Source organism: Rhinopithecus bieti, unplaced genomic scaffold, assembly GCF_001698545.2.
Source record: "Rhinopithecus bieti isolate Rb0 unplaced genomic scaffold, ASM169854v2 scaffold_28716, whole genome shotgun sequence".
Lineage (NCBI taxonomy): Eukaryota > Metazoa > Chordata > Mammalia > Primates > Cercopithecidae > Rhinopithecus > Rhinopithecus bieti.
In genome coordinates, this window is record NW_016812525.1 from 67774 (window position 1) to 90364 (window position 22591).

The window sequence follows — 22591 nt, forward strand, 5'->3', positions numbered from 1 at the left end:
ACATTGCATTGCAGGCTGGGGAATGCCACTCCATATTCTTCTCTTAAAATGTCAGAAAATGTCTGTGGTTTATAAAAATTCATTCTCATGTTAGAAAGCTTTACCCTCATTCTCAGTGTGATGAAATCGGTGGAGATGGATGATTTTATCCTGAGTTTTTTCTTCTTCTTGTATTTTAATGAGCTTTGTTGCTCTGCTCTTTCAGTTTATTAGAGATCATCCACCGCCGTGAGCCCGGGAGTTCAGCCGCCTTCTGTGGCTACCCAAGGCCCCACATTTCCATGTGATTCTAATCTTGCAATTCTCTTCTTCATTACATTCTTGCCATGCTGGCTTTTGTAAGATTCTAGAAAGCATTTTACAATACACAGGGCAGGAAAGGCATCATTTATAATACACGGTAGTTACTCGTCTTTTATTTATAAATCATCCTGCTCGGAAGGCTTTTATTTCTATGCAGACAGTGAATCCTCAATTTTGTTTAAACAAATTCACGGCTTCCTCTTTATTCCTACTGTTTTTTTCTTAAACATAACTCCAATATCTTCATAATAAGTAATAAAATAATTACTGTTGTCTTGGACGTCTGCACAACCTCCAAATACATTCTCAGCCTGGGCTCATCTGACATTGACTGTAATGTGGCCAGTTAATCTTGGGGGTCTACAGAGTGCTGGCCGTTCTGTCCTGATTGTATCCAAACTGACTATGAAGATGACCAGAATAACTGAATGATCCTGCCCGCTTAAGACCGCTTCAATTACTGGGCACATTTTGGACCTAAAAAAACAAAGTAATTATTATTTTCAAACAACTGGATTTCCAAGGCCTGCTGCTTATCTGTAGATTAAAAGAAAATGGCCCCAGTCACTGGGTGCTGCAACGGGAAGACCCTGGAATTGGAATCTGAGGCCATCTACGTTGACCTTGACCATTTTACTAGGTTTTTCTGAGCCTCAACCCTCAAATATACAACAGGGGTAATAATGGTACTTAAGGGCTCACATGGTCATGAGGATTTGATGCAGTCATATTTGAAAACACCAGTTTGAAAATGGCACAGCAGTGTGCAGTATCATTTCTCTTTTATTATTTACATTGCTTTACAAGTAATTGCGATCTTAACCCTGGCCATCTTTCCATAACACTTTGTCAGGGAAACTTCAGCTTTGTTAATCAAGGAATGAAAGGAAGGGAAGTAGCTGAAGAGTCTGGATAGATCAGTAAGCCCAGGATATTTCTCTCCCTGGTTCCTACAAAGGTATGACTTCCTCCACACGTTTTAAAAACACACTCACATTTCCCAGGCCAGCGCAGAGACAGCCATGTGTTTGCTGGCTTGCAGGTTTCCTGGTGGTGACTTTGCTCCTGGCACTGTGGCTTGTTATCCTAGTGGGCTCCTCCTGCCACCCCAGGATTTAATTCTGGGTGACTTTCCTGAGAAGGGGTGGGGAGGGTCCGGGGAGGACTGTGATGGGTGTGTCCACGTAGCCCTGGGGACACCTTTAAAGGAGGGAGAAGCCAGAGTGCTGATGGCTGCTCTGGCCCGGTTGGGTGTGCAGATCTCGGGGGTAACCCAGAACCCCCGGCCCCTGCCTCAGGCTGCTCATCTTCTCAAGCTCTGTCTCGACTTTAGCAATTATGGAGTTTCAGGCAGCCAGGCTCAGACAAGTCACAGCCACACTGGAAGAACAGCCCTCCCGTTCAATTTGGAGTGAAATTTAATGGCATTGATGAACAATTTGCTATCGATTTTTAAATAGACATTATTTTTTAAGCCAGTCTTAGCTTCACAGCAGAATTGATCAGAAAGTACAGAGAGTTATTGCCCTGCCCCCCCACTCACACACACGCCACCAGAGGGCCCGTGTGTCACAATCGATGAACCTACATGGACACATCGTTACCACCCAGAGTTCACAGTTCACACCAGGGCTGACTCCCGGTGCTGGGCATTCTGGGAACTGGACAGATGTCTCACTTCCGCCACTGCAGCACACACAGGGTAGTTTCACCACCCTGCAGACTGTCTGTGCTGGGCCGATTCATTTCTTGATAATTTGCTATGATTTTTTTTAATCCTAATTTTTACCTCTCAGTTGGACATTATTCTTAGTGAAACCTGAAGGTAATTTGATCTCGGTGACTTTGTTCTGATAATTACTATCAGCAGATGAATTAAAGCTGTGCATTGGAATGTTCAAACATGTTATTTGAGCACAGTGATGCTTTTCAGTGATGCACAGTGATACAGTGCACCACACAGTAGATATATTCTGATAAAAGTTTTTCTGTTGTGGCAGGCGATTTCTGTTAGATGGTTGGTGGAATTTAAGAAGCAATTTCCAAGAGTACAGTACCTTGAGTGGGATAATTTGATATCATATTAAATGCTACTCTCCAGGAATAAAAACAAATGTCGCCAAGCCACACATGGCATTTAGAGTCACTAAAGCAGCCGGCTGTGTGAACTCATCTCCGACGGCCTCCCAGTCCCACTGGGGAGGTGGAAGGGCCTGACCTTGTAATCTTGCAGGAATTGGCAGTCCAAGGATCTGCTTTCATCATCAAAGCTTTATGTTTCAAGAAAAACAATACGTAAGCAGTGAGCATTTATCGTACAGGCAACTGTTTGGACCCAACCTGATTAGGCCTTCCTTATATTACACAAGAACACCCTTCAGATGATGCTCAAGATGATTCTGTTGTCCGTGAAGTTTTTCCCCCACCTTTTTAAAATTTCTTTCTCAGCTTGTCTTCAAAGGAATTAAAAGTTCTGATTTATTTCCAGGCCTTTATAAAAAGCTCCCTGAAAAGCAAATACTATTTGTAGTGGTGACAGGCAATTAGCAAAGCATTTAGATTTATTCTGAGGCACTCGTGAAAGTGGTGTTTTATTTTTCTTTTACAGGAGTTTTAAAAACTCACTTGAAGGCAATAGCCTGAGACTGCTTCTGTCCCAAGGACCAGCAGGATCCTGGTGAGGTGTGGGATTCCAAGTTCCAGTTGCCACAGTATCAAAGTCTTAGCCATCTCCTCATTTCCAGATCTTTTTCTAATCACTGTTTAATATCTCTGTTTTAAAATCACTGTTTAAATATCTCACTTTGACTTTATTTACTCCCTTAAATTCCTCCAATGTGTAAAATCGATCTCAAATAATCGCTAACTTGTGTTGAATCGCAGCGCAGTACTGGGTATCACGGTGACTTTGTATCTTATGGAATGTGGCTTCTTATTGAATATGGTTTCGTGAGGGTACTTGGGGGAAGACATTATGACCTTCCTTTCAGGGGGAAGAAGGAGCAGTTCAGAATAAACACAGTGATAGTGGAAACCGTCAGGGGAGGCTGGGATTCCAGGCCCAGTTTGCGCTGTGCAGGTGCCCAGGTCCTTCCTGAGGGTGGCCTCATATCTCCATTCGGAGCTTGCTTGTTTTCTACCAGTGACATTAATTTCCTCTGATTCCCTTCCAAGTATTCTCCTCCCTTCTAATCTGTACTTTTCTTTAAAGCATCACTTAGAATCTTTGATTCTCAGATCATTTCGGGTTAAAATAATCTCTCTGTGAGATATGTCCTGCATTTGATGTCCTGACATTGACTTTACATCAGCTTACAGTCAATATTAAAATGAAACTCACAATTACAATGTCCAAGTCATCATTTCTTGAGTTAAAAAAATACTCCTGAGCCAGGCATGGCAGCTCATTCCTGTAATCCCAGCACTTGGGAGGAGGCAGAGGTGGGAAGATCACTTGAGCCCAGGAGTTTGAGACCAGCCTGGGCAATGCAGGGACATCTCATGTCTAAAAAATAAAAATAAAAAAATATTAGCAGGACATGGTGGCATGTGCCTGTGGTCCCAGCTACTCGAGAGGCTGAGGTAGGAGGATCACTGAAGTTGAGGCTGCAGTAAGCTGTAATTGTGCCACTGCTCTTGAATCTGGATGATAGAGTGAGGCTCTATCTCAAAAAAAATACTCCCATGCTCTTTCAAAACTAGTTTTCTCCTGAGGAATCTATTTTTATACACATATACACACACGCACGCACAATCTTCTATACATACATATCACACATATATACATATGCACAGACACACAGACACATGTAAAGAAATAAACGGTTATAATCAAGCCTTTAGCATGTGTCATTTTATTTTCTGTACAATGCCGTTAACAATTTGATATCATATGTTATCATTTTAAATATTAAAATATTGCTCATACCAGCAATATGTAACATAGCATATTAATAGCTATATAATACCAATCATCAATTATTAACCTATGGTTAATTAATAATTAATAATTAATGATTATAACTATGTTAACAATCACCTTTAATAACTATATTCTTATAATGACTATATTGTTAATAACAACTATAATATTGATAACTCTGTTGTGATGGTAACTGTAGGGCATGGTGGTGTGGTCTAGGTTGGAGTACTCTGTGAACAGCCACAGCAGCTGCAGCAGTGACTGACTAAGCACCTATTCTGTGCCCAGCACTGCACCGAGCCATCGGGAGCATCATCTCCTTAGCTTCAGGGCAGCCCTGAATGGCCACAGGAGACTCCTTTACAGGTGAGGAGCAACTGTAGGACCCATGGGGTGGTGGAGGGGCAACCCTGTGCCTGGTGCCTCCCACACCAGAGGCCCCTTCGGGAGCCTGGTTCTCACTGCAGGGCAGCTTTGATCACCCCACACTCCACACGCTGTGATGTTTCTTGCCTTTTCCACAGAAGGCCTATTTCTTTTTGCAGATGCAAGACAAGTGTCATGGGTGACTTACTAAAATCCCTGCAAATGTGCTATGGGAAAGTGATCAGATATTCCCCAATATTTAGTGTAGATTTAATTTCTGGTATCTGGCCCTGTTTTCCTCAAGACCCACTGTAAATTGTCGTAAGTTCCAATATTTTGGCATCTAATCAACAGCTTCTTAATTGCCTCTGATATGAAGAAATGGTGTATACATTTTAAATCAATAATCAATATGTGTTCTGATATTTCATTAATACAGTGTGTAGAATTTGACCTAAGTATTTTCGTGGAGGAGAAGAGGAATTAGAAATGCAATCACTAAAACATGGTTCCAGTATAGATGGAAAGCACTGGAGATACTCATACATTTTAAGATTCTAAAAGATCTTTACAAAGAATCTTTAATGGCACCGGAGAATGTGGAGCATATAAGATTTAGTCAAGAGGAGAGTATTAAATTTATTCAAATCTGTTAAAATATGAATTTTTTCTTTATTTTAAAAAGCACTAGGAAATACCAAAATGGTAATAGCCATTTACAGCTATTATCTCTGGGCTTGGAGATTTAGAATGATTATTATCTTCTGTTTTACACTTTTATGCATTTTCGAAATTTTCTACAGTGAGCTTGTGTTTCATTTATAATTAAAGAAAGATGTGTCTAAACTAACAAAGATCACAAAGATAATTAAGTGAAGTTTTTCCATGTGCATTTTATCAATTGGAATATTCTGGAAGGTACTGTGTTCTCAGTTAAAGCCCTTTTTATGTCACTATTTGTACTCACTGCCTCACAAACCTTCTTTAAGGAAATCACACAGCACACCTGGCTCCAGCCTTATCAAAAATCTCTGCTCTCTTTTTTAATTCCGGTTTAAAACCGTTGTTAAGAAAGACACTTGCCGGGAACTTTTCCTCGAGATGTTTTTTCATGTCCATTCATTTTCTACTTGCCTCAAACTTTCCTTTGACTTTAGGAAATTTGATTTTTATTGTCTTCTTAGGAGCTTGACGGCATAGGGTATGAAAACCCTAGCATTTTCCCCTGTAGACTCTTATTTAAATTTAGATTATGGCCACATGAAAAATTTGTTGGGAAAAGCAATCAGTAGGGCCATATGTTAGAGTTTCAAAAGTCACCCTAATTTCCATTTAACTCACATCATAAAAATCACCCTCCCATTCAATCAGACTATTATAAGGTGTTTTAGATGAGTGATGACCAGGTGCCTGCCAAACGCAAGCTAATAAGAAGGCCTTGATCTTCCCAAGAGCCATTCGTTTTTGTCTTTCCTACATTTCTCTCTCTCGCCTCTCTTTTTTTTTCTCTCTCTCTCACACACATGCTGCCCAAAGCAAAACTATAAAAAAGAAAGCTCTTAAGAGTCCATAAAAGAGTAAGGCTTTAAATTTTATTTTTATTTACTAGAAATTTATGGAACAGGAGCCGAGGCACCGTCATGATTCATCATCCACATCCCATTTCTGCCCAGGACTCCGACATGCACATGTTCCGTGTGGACTGACCCTAACTCTAGAAAGAACCAGAGCTGCGTGGGAGAACAGCGAGCTCTCGGTTGTGTCTGCAATGACCCCTAACCAGTGTGTGTTCCGATGGCTTTCATGTCTACTGTGTACTGCCATAATAGTTAACAATTCCTTATGTGATTCCCCCAGGTTGGTTAGAGGAAGGCTTCATTGCTGGTTAGATAATGATGAGATGCAATCCATTTAGCTTGCCCAATGATTCATGGTTCATCTTAGCATTGCCTGCCAGTGTGAATGACCTGTGTATGGTGTTGCGGTAGCTTTGAAGGGATAGCTCATTGCATGACGCTCATGTGTTTGCAAAAGCCATCAGTACCACCATGGATTTGCTTCAACAGCCACGTTACTTTCCATCTTGCTGTTGAGTTTAACGCTACTCACAACACTGAATCTTTTGGGGTGACCATCCCCCTCTCATAGACATCTGATTCTTTTTTTTTTCTCAATTTTTATGCTGGATTCAGGGGGTACATCTGCAGATTGGTTACACAGATATATTGCATGAGACTTAGGTGTGAGGTACAAACGATCCCATCACCCAGGTAGTGAGCATAGCAGCCAATTGGTAGTTTTTCAGCCCCTGCCGCTCTCGTCCCTCTAACAGTCCTCACTGTTCGTTGCTCCCTTCTTTATGTCCATATTTATCCAATGTTTAGCTCCTACTTGTAAGTGAAAATATGCGATATTTGGTTTTCTGTTCCTACGTTAATTGACTTAGGATGATGGTGTCAACAAAGCTCAGATGTTTGGCCACAGAAATGACACGTACCCATGTTGCTGCAAAGAACATGATTTTACCGTCTTTTATGGTAGTATTTCCTGGTACATATGTACCACACTGTTTTATCCAGTTCCTTGTTGATGGGCCCCTGGGTTGGTTCCATGGCTTTGCTATTGTGAATAGTGCTGTGATGAACCCACATCTTTTTTGCAGAACGATTTATTTTCCTTCGGATTGGATTGCTGGGTCGTGGGGTAGCTCTTTTTACTTCTTTGAGAAATTTTTAAACTGCTTCCACAGTGGCTGAACTAATTTACCTTCCCACTAGCAGTATAGAAGCATATCCTTTTCTCCACAGCCTCGCCACCATCTATTGTTTTTTGAGTTTTTAATAATAGCCATTATGGGCAGTGTGAAATGGTATCTCATTGTGGTTTTGATTTGCATTTCTTTGATGATTAGTGATGTGGAGCGTTGTTTCGTGTTTGCTGGCTGCATGCATGTCTCCCAGACACCTGATTCTCACACTGTGAAAAGAGTTCTAGTGTCTGTTATTTATGTTGTAAGGACACCCATCATGGTAAAGCATGTTGCATTTCTCTGTCCCTGCATGGGTTTAAGGAAAGCAATTGAAATGTATTTCATTCACTACCAGAGGCTACAAATTATGTATAAATATTATCTGGTAATTCAACCACATTTGAAGTTGGAGGTTAGATATATTTTTCCTGTTATGAGAATTGGCCTGATGAAAAAACAATCAAAGATTCAAAAATTCATAACCCAAGAAGAATAGGTTCACCAAAGGAAGAAGATTTCAAACTTTTCAGTTTCATTTTCTAACTTTGGTTATTAACGTCCTTCAAATGACTTTATGAATTTAGAAATCTACTTGATTTGGGTGTGTGCTTCCCTTGCTGGAAGGGTGGACTTCCAACCACTTCCAATAGTTAGGAATTTCCTAGAAGTTTTACTTCAGGACCCACTTTTCGGTGGGTGGATATTAACTTCCTGTTAGCAAATAAACCCTAAAAGAGCAAAGGTAGTGCTCTCCTCAGGCCTCTAGAAGCCCCTAGGTGACATGTTGAGTCTCCTGGTCTTGGTTTGTGGAGCAAACCACATTTTCATGAATGCTTGCATGGATGTGCAAGAAGCTTTGGAAACTCTACTCAGATCTTTATTGCCACCAGTTTACAGTAGATGTGTTTGTGTCTGTGACTATCCAGGCAAACAAAGCAAGGGGCTGCAGGCTCAGATGTGCCTACCGATGAGAGAATGGCCTTCATGGAAGAGGGGTGAACGGTCTTTCTTTCCAGGCTGTTTCCCTCTCAAACATTCAGTTACCCCTGCGTTTTCCTGTGAATACTTGGACGGGCTTGGATTAGAGTTTTCATTTTTCTTCCAAATTCAGATAGAGCCCAGATATTTAGCCATAGAAATGACATCTAGGAACCACTTAACTTGTGGAATTCGGCTCTTGCGAGAACACAAGGATATATATACACACACACACACACACACACGCTTTTTCCCCACTGAGAAGTTTGTTTGGTTTTTGTTTTTGAGACAGAATCTTTCTCTGTTGCCCAGGTTTGAGTGCAGTGGTGCAATCAATCACGGCTCACTGCAGCTTCGACCTCCCAGGCTCAAGCAATCCTCCCACCTCAGTCTCCCGAGTAACTGGAACTACAACTGTGAGCCTCCACGCCCGGCTAATTTTTGTATTTTTTTGTAGAGACAAGGTTTCACCATCTTGCCCAGGCTGGGTCTCAAACTCCTGAGCTCAAGTGATCCGCCCTCCTTGGCCTCCCAAAGTACTGGGATTACAAGTGTGAGCCACGATGTGCGGCCTCCATTATGGAGTTTTTATTTCTTTAATTATTATTTGCAGAAAACATGGGCAATCCTCATTTCTTTCTTTCTTTTTCTTTTTTGAGATGGAGTCTTGCTCTGTTGCCCAGGCTGGAGTGCAGTAGTGTGATCTCGGCTCACTGCAAGCTCCACCTCCTGGGTCATGCCATTCTCCCGCCTCAGCCACCCGAGTAGCTGGAACTACAGGTGCCCGCCACCGCGCTGGCTAATTTTTTGTATTTTTAGTAGAGACTGGGTTTCACCATGTTAGCCAGGACGGTCTCCATCTCCTGACCTTGTGATCCGCCCACCTCGGCTTTCCAGAGTACTGGGATTACAGGTGTGAGGCACCATGCCTGGCCTCCATTATGGAATTTTTATTCCTTTAATTATTATTTGCAGAAAACATGGGCAATCCTCATTTCAATAAGGTAAAATAAGCAATCTGTTTCAGCCGTTTCAATTTTTGTTAAAGGAGAAAACTTACTGAGTTCTCAAGTAAAAATGTATTATTGAAAAAAGACTCAATTTTAAAAAAGAAAATCAATTTCTAATTCTTTTAAAGTCATTAGAAAATATTTAAAAACATACATAAATAAATGAGGGGTTTGTGGAGAATATGTACACCTCTCATTTCAAACCTCATTTGCACATATGCTGTTTAGAAACATTAAAAAGAATGACACGCATGTGCCTCCAATTAACATTTGCTGTGTTCAGGGCTCCTTGTAAAATCGTGGAAGTGTTGCTTTCCTTTTAAGATTGCCAAAATAATGGCGCATTCAGGGAAAGTATGAAGCATTCCGGGATTTACACGCTATTGCCATCTTTCTGTGAGTTCTGAATAAAATATAAATTAAGATAAAAATAGCCCTGGAACATCTTTCAACCAACCCGTTGTGCACAAGCCTACCATGAACACACTTTCAAAATCCTTGGCATGCATTCCACTGCCACCTAATGTTTTACTAATATTTAGAAATACTCTCACGGTGGGAGTTTGCAAATTTTCTCCCTAGAACTTGGGTAAACTGTATTAACATAATTCCAAATCCGATTGCTTTGATGTGGTAAAGGACAGAAGGCAGTTTTGCTATTTGTAGTCATGAATTTGAGAAGAAATAAAGAACATTGGGAGGATCCATGAAGATATCTTAAGAATAATGATTGTTTTTCAAATATATTTATTCTCAGTGTAGTATTTTGTAGCCACAATATATGCAGTGTCTGCACAATGCCCAAATAACACTGCTACAAGTAATCTGAGGCAGAAAGAAGAGTATAACACATTCTCATATGCTCATCGAATTTCAGCAAACATCAAGACTCTGCTACATTGCCTCCCTTCCCTTCCCTTCCCTTCCCTTCCCTTCCCTTCCCTTCCCTTCTCTTCCCTTCCCTTCCCTTCCTTGTCTTGTCTTACTCTGTGACCCAGTCTGGAGTGCAGTGGCATGATCCCAGCTCACTGCAGCCTCAGCCTCCCGAGTTCAAGTGATTCTCCTTCCTCAGCCTCCTGACTAGCTGAGACTATAGGCAAGTGCCACCACACGCAGCTAATTTTTTTTTTTTTTTTTCAGTGGAGACAGGACTTCACCATGTTGGCCAGGTTGGTCTCAAACTCTTGACCTCAAGTGACCTTCCCACCTTGGCCTCCCAAAGGACTAGGATTAAAGGCATAAGCCACTGTGCCCTGCCTCTTTTTTCTTTTTCTTATGAAATTGTTTTAATGCAATCCTCATTAAACTTCATTTCATCCCTGCACACTTCACCATGCGTCGTTAAACAATACAGATATTCTCTTACGATGGCATTACCAAATGTAACACAATTAAGGTTGTGCTTTTTGGTATTATCTAATGTCCAATCTACAATACAATTTCCCCGGTTGTCTTAGCAACATCTTTTTGCAGTTGATTTGAGTTAGAATCTAAATAAGGTCCATGCATAGGGAAGGGTTCTAGATGGCCCCCAGCTTTCTGTATCTCCCCTCAGTCCTGCCTTTTTCTCCCTGCCATTGACTTGATGAATGTCTCCTGTGATGGTGAATTTTATGTGTCAATTTGGCTGGACCAGGGTGTTTAGATGTTTGATCAGGTGCTGTTCTGGATGTTTCTATAAGGTGTTTTGGGATGAGATTAACATTTAAATTGGTGAACTTCAAGGAATGTAGATTGTCCTCCCTAATGTGGACTGGCTCATCCAATCAGCTGAAGGCCTGAATAGAGCAGAAGACTGGCCTCCCCTCAAAGAAGGAATCCGGCAGCAGGCAGCCCTCAGACACCCTCTGTAGCCCTGATTCCTTCCTGGGTCTCCAGCCTGCTGGCTGCCCTACAGGTTTTGGATTTATTGGCCTCCGTAACTGTGTGAGCAGAGACAGCTCAGTGTTCAAACTGTGTTCAAATAAGACAAGCACCAACCTGTAACCAAAATACAGCTGTTCTGTACCTCACTGCTGATTCCTGTATGTCACTTTACTTTTTTTGTCTACAAATTTGTTCTGACCATGAAGCATCCCAGGAGTCTCTCTGAACCTGCTGTGATTCTGGGGGCTGCCCAATTCATGAATTGTTCATTGCTCAATTAAACTCCTTTAAATTTAATTTGGCTGAAGTTTTTCTTTTACCAGGATGGATCAAAGCAAGTGCAGACTGCATTTGGACATCAAGATGAAATCACATCTCAGCCACTTCCCAGGCAATTTGTCCTTAAGAATTTGTGGAGTTGTCAAACCAGCTTAAATTCTACACTTGGTGGATTATCTTTAATTACACATGCATTGTGCTAAATTCCCAGATAGAAGCAATGCCACCTTTTAAGGTAGCATACTGATTTTGCCCAGAGTGAACATTTCTGTTTATTTCTATAAACCAAAAAGTATCTGAGACAGGTCTCAATCAATTTAGAGGTTTAGTTTGGCAAGTTTCAGGACCATGGCCAGCTACACAGCCTCAGGAGGTCCTGAGAACTTGTACCCAAGGTGGTTGGGTTACAGGTTATACATTGTTGGGAGACGGAAGTTACAGGCAAAGGTATACATCAATACACAGAAGGTACACGTTGATTCAGCCCCTGAAAGGCAGGATGTCTTGAAGCAGGAGGGGGCTTCCTGGTCATAGTGAATTCCGATTTCCCGAGTGGCACTTGGTTGAAAGAGTTAAGTTCTGCCTTAAGAGTTGAAGGCAGCTTGAGTTAAGGTAAGGAGGGAAGTGTGGAAGTCAAGGTTCTTGTCATGCAGATGAAGGTTCCAGGTAGCAGGCTTCAGAGACAATAGATTTGAATGCCTCTCATCAGAACTTAAAAGGCACCGGATTCTTGGTTAATCTCTTTTGGATCAGGAAAAGACCTGGAAAGGGAAGGGGGTTCTCTGCAAGATGTAAATTTCTTCCACAAGAGATGACCTTATAGGGTCATTTCAAAATATGTCAAGGAAATATATTTTAGGATAAAATACTTTTATTTCCTTCAGGGCCGTCTACCTGTCATGTTGGTATCTTATTGCTACAAAGAGTCTGTTCTGTCAGTCTTAGGGTTTCTATTTTAATGTCAGTCCTATTTATTGTACCTGAACTCCAAAAGGAAGAAGTACAACAAGGCCTGTCCCACCCCCTCTTCCCATCAGGGCCTGAACGAGTTTTTCGGGTTTACTTTGGAGTCCCTGAGACAGGAGTTCATTTAGTCAATTGGGAGGCTTAGAATTTTAATTTTGGTCTACACTTCCCACCTGGGCAGGAGGCTGTTCATGCTAACACTCTGTATTCAGGATTTTGATTCTAACTGAAAACTGGTTCCAACACGGGTCTTCCCAAGGCCTCCCACGCCTCACTTTCCTGCTCTGTGGCTTTCTGCTTAGCTATTCTCTCATGCAAGGCCACCCTCTCTCCTTTGCCTGTGCCTATGACCCTATGCCGATGTCACTACGGGCATAACCACTGACTAAGTGGAATACACCCTTCCACAGCAGAGGCCTGTGATTTAGAACCAGGCCATTATCATCCAGAGAGAGAACTGGGATTGACAAAACCGTGCTGCTGCAAAGGAACTGAGAGGGGCTGCTCAGGCTCTGAGGTGGGGATGCCGGGGGGGCTGCATGCATCCAGGCCATTGCCAGCTGCTGACAGAAGCCCTTAGTCCCTCAGCAGCAGCCTCACTGCTGTCTAATTTTGGATGACAAAGAAATAGCGTCTTGTGACGTGTGTGAACATTTGACTTGCTATAACTGATGGTCAAGAATCAGAGCTCAGGAGGAAGAAGCCCTAAACCCACTAAGTAATGACAGTAGCTGTGGCCACTGTCCTGTCTCCATCCCACCAGGTGTGCAGCCAGGTGTGTGACCAGGTGTGCGGCCAGGTGTGTGGTAAGGTGTGCTCTAAGCAGCAAGCCTGGGAGATGGAGGGTGGACAGTTACCTTGCAAAAGTTTTGAGAGAACTGCTACTCATGACTCTCTGTAAGCCATGGCCTCAAAGAGGTAACTTTATGCCCTGAAAAGAACTGAATGCCCGCTTAGGTAATCACCTTACAAAGCTTTTACATAATGACCCTATAGTAATGCCTAAAAGAGGGCATTTGCTCATGTCATACACTACACTGTGTCTCAGGAGTGAGGAGCCTGCCCGTCCAGAGGCCTGAGGATGACCGCCTTTTCCATGAAAAAGTGGACGGAGGGAACTGGGATGGTCCCTGGACTGTTGGTTTGGAATCACAGGGTCTTCCTCATGCTGGACTCTCATACTAACCCCAGCCATCAGGGGAGCCCTGCCCATGGCTGAGACCCTGCCTCCCTCTGGTGAGGGGTGGTGGACATGGAAGACTTCTTGGTTCACTGGTAGAGATGGAAGGTCCAGGCTGCTTCCATTGGGTTCAAACAAGGATGGACGTGCATCACTCAGGCTACCAGACATGTGGGAGGAACTCTGTCCCCAAAAGATATGTCCATCTGAAAACTCAGAAGGTGCCCTCTTTTGGGAGAAGGGCCTGTACAGATGTAACTAAGGCATAAGGATCACTCAAAATGAGATCATCTTGGATTAGGGTGGGCCCTAAATCTAATGTTGGGCTTCCTTAAAAGAGACAGAAAAGGAGAAGACAGAGAGAAACAGAAGGGAGAAGGCTACACTGGGATGGAGACAGAGATTGGGGTGATGGGTCTGCAAATGAAGGCCAGGATTCTCCCCACAGCCTCCAGAAGGAACTGATCCTGAGGATGCCTTGACCTCAGATTCTGGCCTCTAAGACCATGGAGTATAAATTGCTATTATTTTAAGGCCCTCAGTTCATTACACCAGCCCTGTGGAGACAAACACAGCAGCTTGAACTAATGTCCTTCCTAGCCCTTAGCCAACGTGTTCCAGATCAGTCAGCATCTTTTTCCTTCATTAATTTATAAAGCATTAGACCCAAGAAATGTTCCAGGAAACACTCTCTTTTACTCCTGGGTCATAGAGTATAAAATTACACCATTAGAGATTCATTCCTCAGGTTTGAAAGCCCTATTTCTGCCTGGGAGGGAGAGTGCACCAAGTATCCAACACTGTAGGGAGAATTATGATAAGCTTTGGTCACTGGCAAGAGGGTCTTGCATTATGTGGGAACCCATGGTGAACAGGGACATTAGGAACCAGAGGGTAGGACATGGTAGGTAGTGACCCTTGCAGGAGGCCATCCTCTGCAGGCCTCCAGAGTTCCCATGTGTCTTGCTGGCTGTGCCAAGGCACTGAGGCCCCAAGCTCTCTGCTATCCAGCCCATTTCTCACACTGTTTATGCAGCTTGTCATCTTGAGGGATGAGATCATCACTCTGTCTTTCCCACAGACAGCAGCAGGCTTGCTTACTGCTTGCTACAAAAACTGGGTTCCCACTTCTACACTGCTGGTGGTAATATAAACTAGGACAGCCACTATGAAAGACAGTATGGAGATTCCTTAAAGAACTAAAAGTAGAATGACAATTTGATCCAGTAATCCCACTACTGGGTATCTATCCAGAGGAAAAGAAGTCATTTTACAAAAAGGATATCTGTACATGCTTATAGCAGCACAATTCACAATCACAAAAATGTCAAATCAACCCAAATGCCCACCAGTCAATGAGTGGATAAAGAAGCTGTGGTATATTTACATGATGGAATACTACATAGCCATACAAAGGAATGAATTAATGGCATTTACAGCAACCTGGATGAGATTGAAGACTGTTTTAAGTGTGCATGCATCTGTGTTTACTAAACCCTCCTAGTGACCCTGGGAGGCAGGGATTGTGTTGTTTTAATGATGTGGGAACCCGGGAACACAGGCGAAGCAGCTCACCAGGTCCACAGAGCAGAAAGGTGGCACATGAGACATGAGGCCGAGAGGCTGGCCCTCCAATTTCTGCTTTTCTTACAGTCTAAGATGGAACTCAAAGGAAATGAGGTGGTTTCTGCCTCCACTTCCTCCTCACTTACTTCCTATTACTGCTTTGAGATTTGAAGGATGATAGGGGAAAAAGAGAGGCAGAGAGAGAGGAAGAGAGGGAGAGAGAAGGGAGGTGTGAACAGCACGAGCAGACCCTGACAGCTCAGCTCCTTGGTGTGGGTTGCAGAGAAAACAGGGGCATTGGTTTGTGCACTGAAAAGTCCAGTTGTCACCTGGGACTTGGACGCTCATGTCCCCGAGGATGGTGATGGCATCATGCAGAGCTGTCCTGTACCTGAGGCAGCAGCAGGGAGAATGTGTGCCCCTGTGTGCTTCATCTCTCAGCTTTCTGTGGCTCATTCAGTTTCTAGAATATTAAAGCAGATAAACAAATGTTGAAAATTAAAAAGTAGGAGTGTTAAAGCTCATAACCTTATTTTAAATGGAAATATTTTACCTATACTTAAATCAGAATTTATTATAATTTTACCTATTGACTTTAAATGATGCAAAGCCATCAGTAATCTTTTTAACACGTCTTTCCATCTTTCCTTCATTTTCAACTGTGTGTTGTAAATGAAATCAAATGAGAGAAAGAGTATGTGAGATAGATTTAAAATGTTAGCAAAAGGTAGGAATACTTTTCCTGAATTTAAACATGAATGAAAAGGAAAGGTAAAAAAATAGAAATGTATGAATCACCACACGAGAGTATCAATTATTCTGGGAAAAGGGAAATTAAACAGAAATTTACATTATAGATGCCTTAGTTTAACATTTGAAGTGGAGAAACGCAAAATTTAAAACTGTCTTCAGATTTTGAATTTTACTGAAGATATTCTGCATGAATATATTTGATTTTCAAAAAGCAGCCACTGACTTGACGCTAAAACATTCTGATGATTTAAGTTCTGGACAGACTTCCTCTTAAATAGGTGGTTTTGAGAAGGCTGTTATGCCAAGAGTTTGTAATATAAAATCAGCATCATGTTGATATCTTTTTTTTAAATTCTATTATGTGTCGGTGATGAGTATGTTTTATTATTATTATTTATTTTCTTTAAGTTCTGGGATACATGTGCAGAACGTGCAGGTTTGTTACATAGGTATACATGTGGCATGGTGGTTTGCTGCACCTATCAACCTGTTATCTAGGTTTCAAGCCATGCATGCATTAGGTAGTTGTCCTAATGCTCTCCCTCCCCTTGTCCCCCATCCCCCAAAAGGCCCCAGTGTGTGATGTTCCCCTCCCTGTATCCATGTGTTCTCATTGTTCAACTCCCGCTTATGAGTGAGAACCATATGTGTTTGATTTTCTGTTCCTGTGTTAGTTTGCTGAGAATGATGGCTTCTAGCTTCATCCATGTTCTAGCAAAGGACATTAATTCATTCTTTTTTATGGCTGCACAATATTCCATGGTGTATTATAAAGACATATGCACAGTATGTTTACTGCAGCACTATTTACTATAGCAAAGACTTGGAACAAACCCAAATGCCCATCAATGATAGACTGGATAAAGAAAATGTGGAACGTACACACCATGGATGTCTTCTAAAAGTCATTTGTGAGTTTTGCTTAGTAAAATTTTATCTCAGTTTGGAAGAGGTTGTGGGAATTTTTAACAATATAAGTCACAGTAGTATCATGTAAAAAGCATTTTGGTAAACTGAAGTTAGTTAAAAAAGTTTAAGATTGTTATCTGGTCTGGAGAAATTGACAAATATGGCAATTCTGTCATAGAAAACGAGGTAACCCAAGAAGTAGATTTAGAAAATACTATTGATGAATTTGCTTCTATCAAATTCTGGGAAGTGAAATTTTTATTTATTATTTAATTATTTATTTATTTTGAGATGGATTGTCACTCTGTTGCCCAGGCTGGAGTGCAGTGGCACTATCTTGGCTCACTGCAACCTCTACCTCCTGGGTTCAAGGGATTCCCCTGCCTCAGCCTCCCAAGTAGCTGGCATAACAGGTGTGTGCCACCATGCCCAGCTAATTTTTGTATTTCTAGTAGAGATAGGGTTTCATTATGTTGGCCAGGCTGGTCTTGAACGCCTGACCTCAAGTGATCTGCCCACCTTAGTCTCCCAAAGTGCTGGGATTATAGACGTAAGCCACCGTGGCCTGGAAACTAAAATTATAATAAATTTTGTTTTTGGTATAAATACAATACTTAAAATAATGCTGTGAGTTTTCACACATCCACTTTTAAATTGTTTTCCATATTTTCTTTTCTTTTATTTTTTGAGACGGAGTTTCTCTCTGTTGCCCAGGCTGAAGTGCAATGGCATGATCTTGGCTTACGGCAACCTCTGACTCCTGGGTTCAAGTGATTCTCCTACCTCAGCCTCCCGAATAGCTGGAATTACGGGCATGCACCACCATGCCAGGCTAATTTTGTATTTTTAGTAGAGACGGGGTTTCTCCATGTTGGCCAGGCTGGTCTTGAACTCTTGACCTCAGGTGATCCGCCCACCTCGGCCTCCCAAAGTACTGAGATTACAGATGTGAGTCACTGCACCTGGCCCTGTTTTCCTTATTTTCAACTAGTTTAACGTCCTGGATAAAATAAACTATTAAAGAAATTCATAAAACATGCGTAGGGGCTGGGGACACATGTCTCCTGCCTCAGGTGCTGAACTGACTGAACACAACCCCATCCAATCCTGTCTTTATGGCAAATTTTGATATTTTGTTTATTGTGGACTTTTTTTGCACTCGTTTTGATTTTTAAAAAATATTGCATGAAACAGGATTCATCTTGGTGGCTGAGACCCTGGAACGACTTTCCTCACCCTGAACCCGACCCCTGCGGAGGTCTGCTATGCGGTACGGATGCAGGGGCCATTTTGCTTGTCTATCACCAGGCCGCCCCTGTGCGGGCACATTTTTTGGCACAACTGTGTCTCCAGCTCCTCCTTCCCGGAAGCTGAGGCTTTTGAAATTGCAATATGAGACATCACAGAAGGTCTCTGCCTAAACCCCACAGGGACACTGACCTCTGGGAAGAACAGTTTTGGCTTGGCCAGTTAAGATATCTAGTTTGAAATGTTTCAAATATTGGGGAATGTTGAGTATTTGAGGAATTAGGAGATTGTCCAGCTAGAATGAGGTTCACATGGGGTCAGGCTTCTTCTTCCCTGTTTTACAGTTCCTTTTCTTTAGCATGATGTTAAAACACGGGCCAAAAGCCCCACTGGTCACATTGCAGGGAGTCCACCTCTTTCCACAAACACTTCTCAGTCTTAACATTGTCTAGAGGAGCAGATGAAGCCTGTGTGCTCAGAAGTACATTCGAAGCAGCATTTGCAATAGGCTGCCTCCTTAGGCAGTGAGTGCAGGGCTCATCTCTTCTTCCAAGGATATGGAAACTTCCTGATGGGCAAATGCAAGAGATTAAGTCAGTGTCAGTAACCTGCCCTGGCCCTTTCTTGGTTTTTTAAGGTTAATAGATTTGTTATAAACTGTGTTGAACAAGGCAAGGTAGAAGTTTGCCTAGTGGCTGAGAGATAGAAATTGTCAAACCCAGTATAGAATGGAAGACATTTCATGATCCCTTGAATTTCTTCTTCCCCCTTCACACCTGACAGGAGGCATTCTAGGTTGTGGATTCACTAGGGAATAATTTGGCCTTTGCCCCATTGAAGATGCACTTGCGTCTGGGGGACTGTCTTTCCTATTTCCCTTTGTGCAGTTGTCTCTCCCTTACCTTGAGCTGAGAGACTTGTGTTCTTTAGCTTTCTGGTGGATAACGTTAAATATTAACAGGGTCTTGCTCTGTCACCCAAGTTGGAGTTCAGGGATGCAGTCGTGGCTCACTGCAGCCTCGACCTCTTGGGCTCAAATGATCCTCCTGTCTCAGCCTCCCAAATAGCTGGGACAACAGATATGTGCCGCCACACCAAGCTCACCTTTTTATTTTTTGTAGAGATGAGGTCTCACTTTGTTGCCCAGACTGTTCTCAAACTCCTGAGCTCAAGTGATTCTCCTATCTTGGCCTCCCAAAGTGCTGAGATTACAGGCATGAGTGACCTGCCCAGTCTGTGAATGATGTTAAGTTAGAAAAATATGAAGATGAGCAACAACTACAACTGTTTTCAGGATCTTAGTTCAGTAACATTCTCTTAAGAAAACCAATATTCTGTTGTTAGTAAAAACAATAACAACAAGAAAGATGCAGTTTCTCTAAGTTTGTCTGGAAAGATGCAGATATTGCATAGGCAATTTACCCCAAATTAAGAACACACACAGAACACACAGCATGAGATTTGGGCATAAGTTTATGCCATTTTTTCTTCTTTATTGTGTTTATTGAAAGATGTTCTTATTCCAAGTTTTTGGAATCTAGTTTAGGATAATTATTTTCTTTTTCACCTATAATCTGCCAACCATTTTCTGCAGAGAAAAACATGGGCTCCCATGAGTAACAAGACAGGCCAGATAGATTTTATTTTATTTTAAAAAATATTTATTTATTTAGAGTCAGGGTCTCACTCACTCACCTAGGATGGAGTGCAGTGGCTGCATCACGGCTCACTGCAGCATCAACCTCCTGGGCTCAAGGGATCTTCCCACCTCATTCCCCTGAGTAGCTGAGACTGCAGGTGCATGCCACCATGCCCAAATAATTTTTGCATTTTTTGTAAAGATGGGTGTATCAGTCTGTTCTCCCACTGCTATGAAGAAAATATCTGACACTGGATAATTTATAAATAAAAGATTTAATTGACTCAAAATTCTGTATGGCTGGGGAGGCCTCAGGAAACTTACAATTATGGTGGAAGGCACCTCTTCACAAGGCAGCAGGAGAAAGAATGAGTGCAAGCAGGGGAAATGCCAGATGCTTATAAAACCATCAGATCTCATGAGACTCACTCATTATGAGTACAGCATGGGGAAAAGTACCCTTATGATTAAATTACCTCCACCTAGAATGACCTTGACATGTAGGGATTATTGCAATTCAAGGTGAGATTTGGATGGAGACACAGAACCAAACCATATTAACAGGGTTGTACCATGTTGCCAGGCTGATCTTCAACTACTGAGCTCAAGAAATCGGCACCTCCTTGGTCTCCCAAAGTGCTGGGATTACAAGGTGTGAGCCACCATGCCCAATTGCCTGATAGATTTTAAATGCACAGATAAAGGTGATGATGGAAAGAATCTTTAGCGGAATAGGGAAAAGTCTGCAAAACAGTCACTGTCAAAAATGAGAGGTCTTGTTTATTCACATAGACTGTGATATGGTTTTGTTTTGTCCCCACCCAAATCTCATCTTGAATTGTAGTTCTTATAATCTCTATGTGTCATGGGAGGGACCAGGTGGAGATAATTGAATCAGGAGGGCGGTTTCCTCCATCCTGTTCTCGTGATGTGAATTAGTTCTCACAAGATTTGACAGTTTTATAAGGGGCTTCCCCCTTTGCTGGGCACTCATTATTTTCTTTCCTGCCGCCCTGTGAAGAAGGATGTGTTTGCTTCTCCTTCTGCCATGATTGTAAGTTTCCTGCGGCCTCTCCAGCCCTGCAGAATTGTGAGTCAATCAAACCTCTTTTTTAAAGAAATTACCCAGTCTTGGGTATTTCTTTATTAGTAGCATAAGAACACACTAATACAGACTGTCTTAGTGCTTTCTGGTGATTGTTTTCTTTTAGCAGGAAATATACCTAACACAGCAATACAAATATGCTAGTTATAACCGAATCTCATCAGAATGTTTAAGGCATGAGATTTAGGGATAAGCTGTATTTCCTCATTAGACAGAAGCTCCTTTTTATTTCAATTTAATTTGTGAAACTTTCTAAAAATGATTCAGTTCACTGTGAACTTGCTGAACTTTGTTGTTATTGTTAAAATTTTAATGAGAGTCTGACCTCATTTCTCATTGTCTGGTAGAAATGTAGGAAATTGACCGAGAAGGATTCATGCTGTTACTCTAGATTTTTAAAAAATATGATTCCTTTTTTATAGCCATTTGCTTTTTTCTCCTAAAGGAGAAGTGTAGAAAAATCACAACTAATAAATGATTCTGGTCCAGTGTTTTTTACACTGTAGAGCTATGTGACATTTTTCTTCTTTTCTCATTTAGCTGATGTTGGTATGGTGTCTAATAGTTTGCAAAGCGTCTTCATATATATTCCATTTGATTGATCCTCACAGGAAGCCTATGGGGCAGACAAAGGATGTAGTGGCACTTTTGACAAATCCTCAGAGGTATTAAATAATGTGCCTGAGATCACACAGCTAATGTGTGGTTATGACTGAGTGTATATGTCACCCACAAAACATGCATTGAAACCCTCCCCTCCCCTCACTATGTGGCTGTACTTGGAGTGGAAGAGTAATTAAGGTTAATGAGGTCATAGATTGGGATCCTAATCTAATGGCATTCATGCCTTTTTAAGAACACACCAGAGAGAGCTCTCTGGTTCTCTCTGCCCCATGTAAGGATACAGTGAGAAGACAGCCATCTGCAAAACAGGAAGAGAGTCCTCACTGAACACTGTGCCAACACCTGACCTTGAACTTCCAACCCCCAGGACTGAAAAATCAATGTCTGTTGTATTAATAAAACACCACTTCGTGGTATTTTCTATGGAAGCTTGAGCAGATTAAGAGATTTTGGTGCTGGGGGGCAGGGTTGCTGCTGTAACAAATACCTAAAAATGTGGAAGTGGCTTTGAACCTGGGTAATAGGTAAAAAGCCTAGATGGCTGTGAAGGGCTTGTTGGTAGAAATATGGTTGTTAAAGGTGACTCTGGTGAAGACTCAGAGAGGAAAGGGGAGAGCTGGAAAGAAATCTTCTAGTATCTTAGAGAATGCAGGTATCATAGAATGTTATGGAAAAGCTGATTTTGAAGAGAACGCACAGGGTTTGTCTGAACATCCATTTGATAAAGAGATAGTGTGGGTGGGAAACATGGCTTTAATCACCCACCTCAGCAGGATCCAGGAATAGAGACTGGATTACTCCCAGAGATCCTATCAGCTTGAACCAGAGGGGACATGGTGGGGACAAAATAAAGGAAGGCATCAGACTGCTAGCATTCCACAGGAGGTGATCACGGAGCTATTCTGCTGCATGTATGTTTTGTCTTTCAGAAAAATGGAAGCATGACCCTTGATGGTGATTCAGAGATGATCAGGTCTGCCTCCTTGGTTTCTGTTTTAATGGGCCAGAACTCCATGGCTCAGAACATGGGGGATGGGGTCACCCAGTAGAGCCCTGGAGTGATGCTGCCACCCCCGTGGGCTGGAAGGAGGTGCATTAGCCAAATAAAATGTTTCTCAAGCCTTAAGG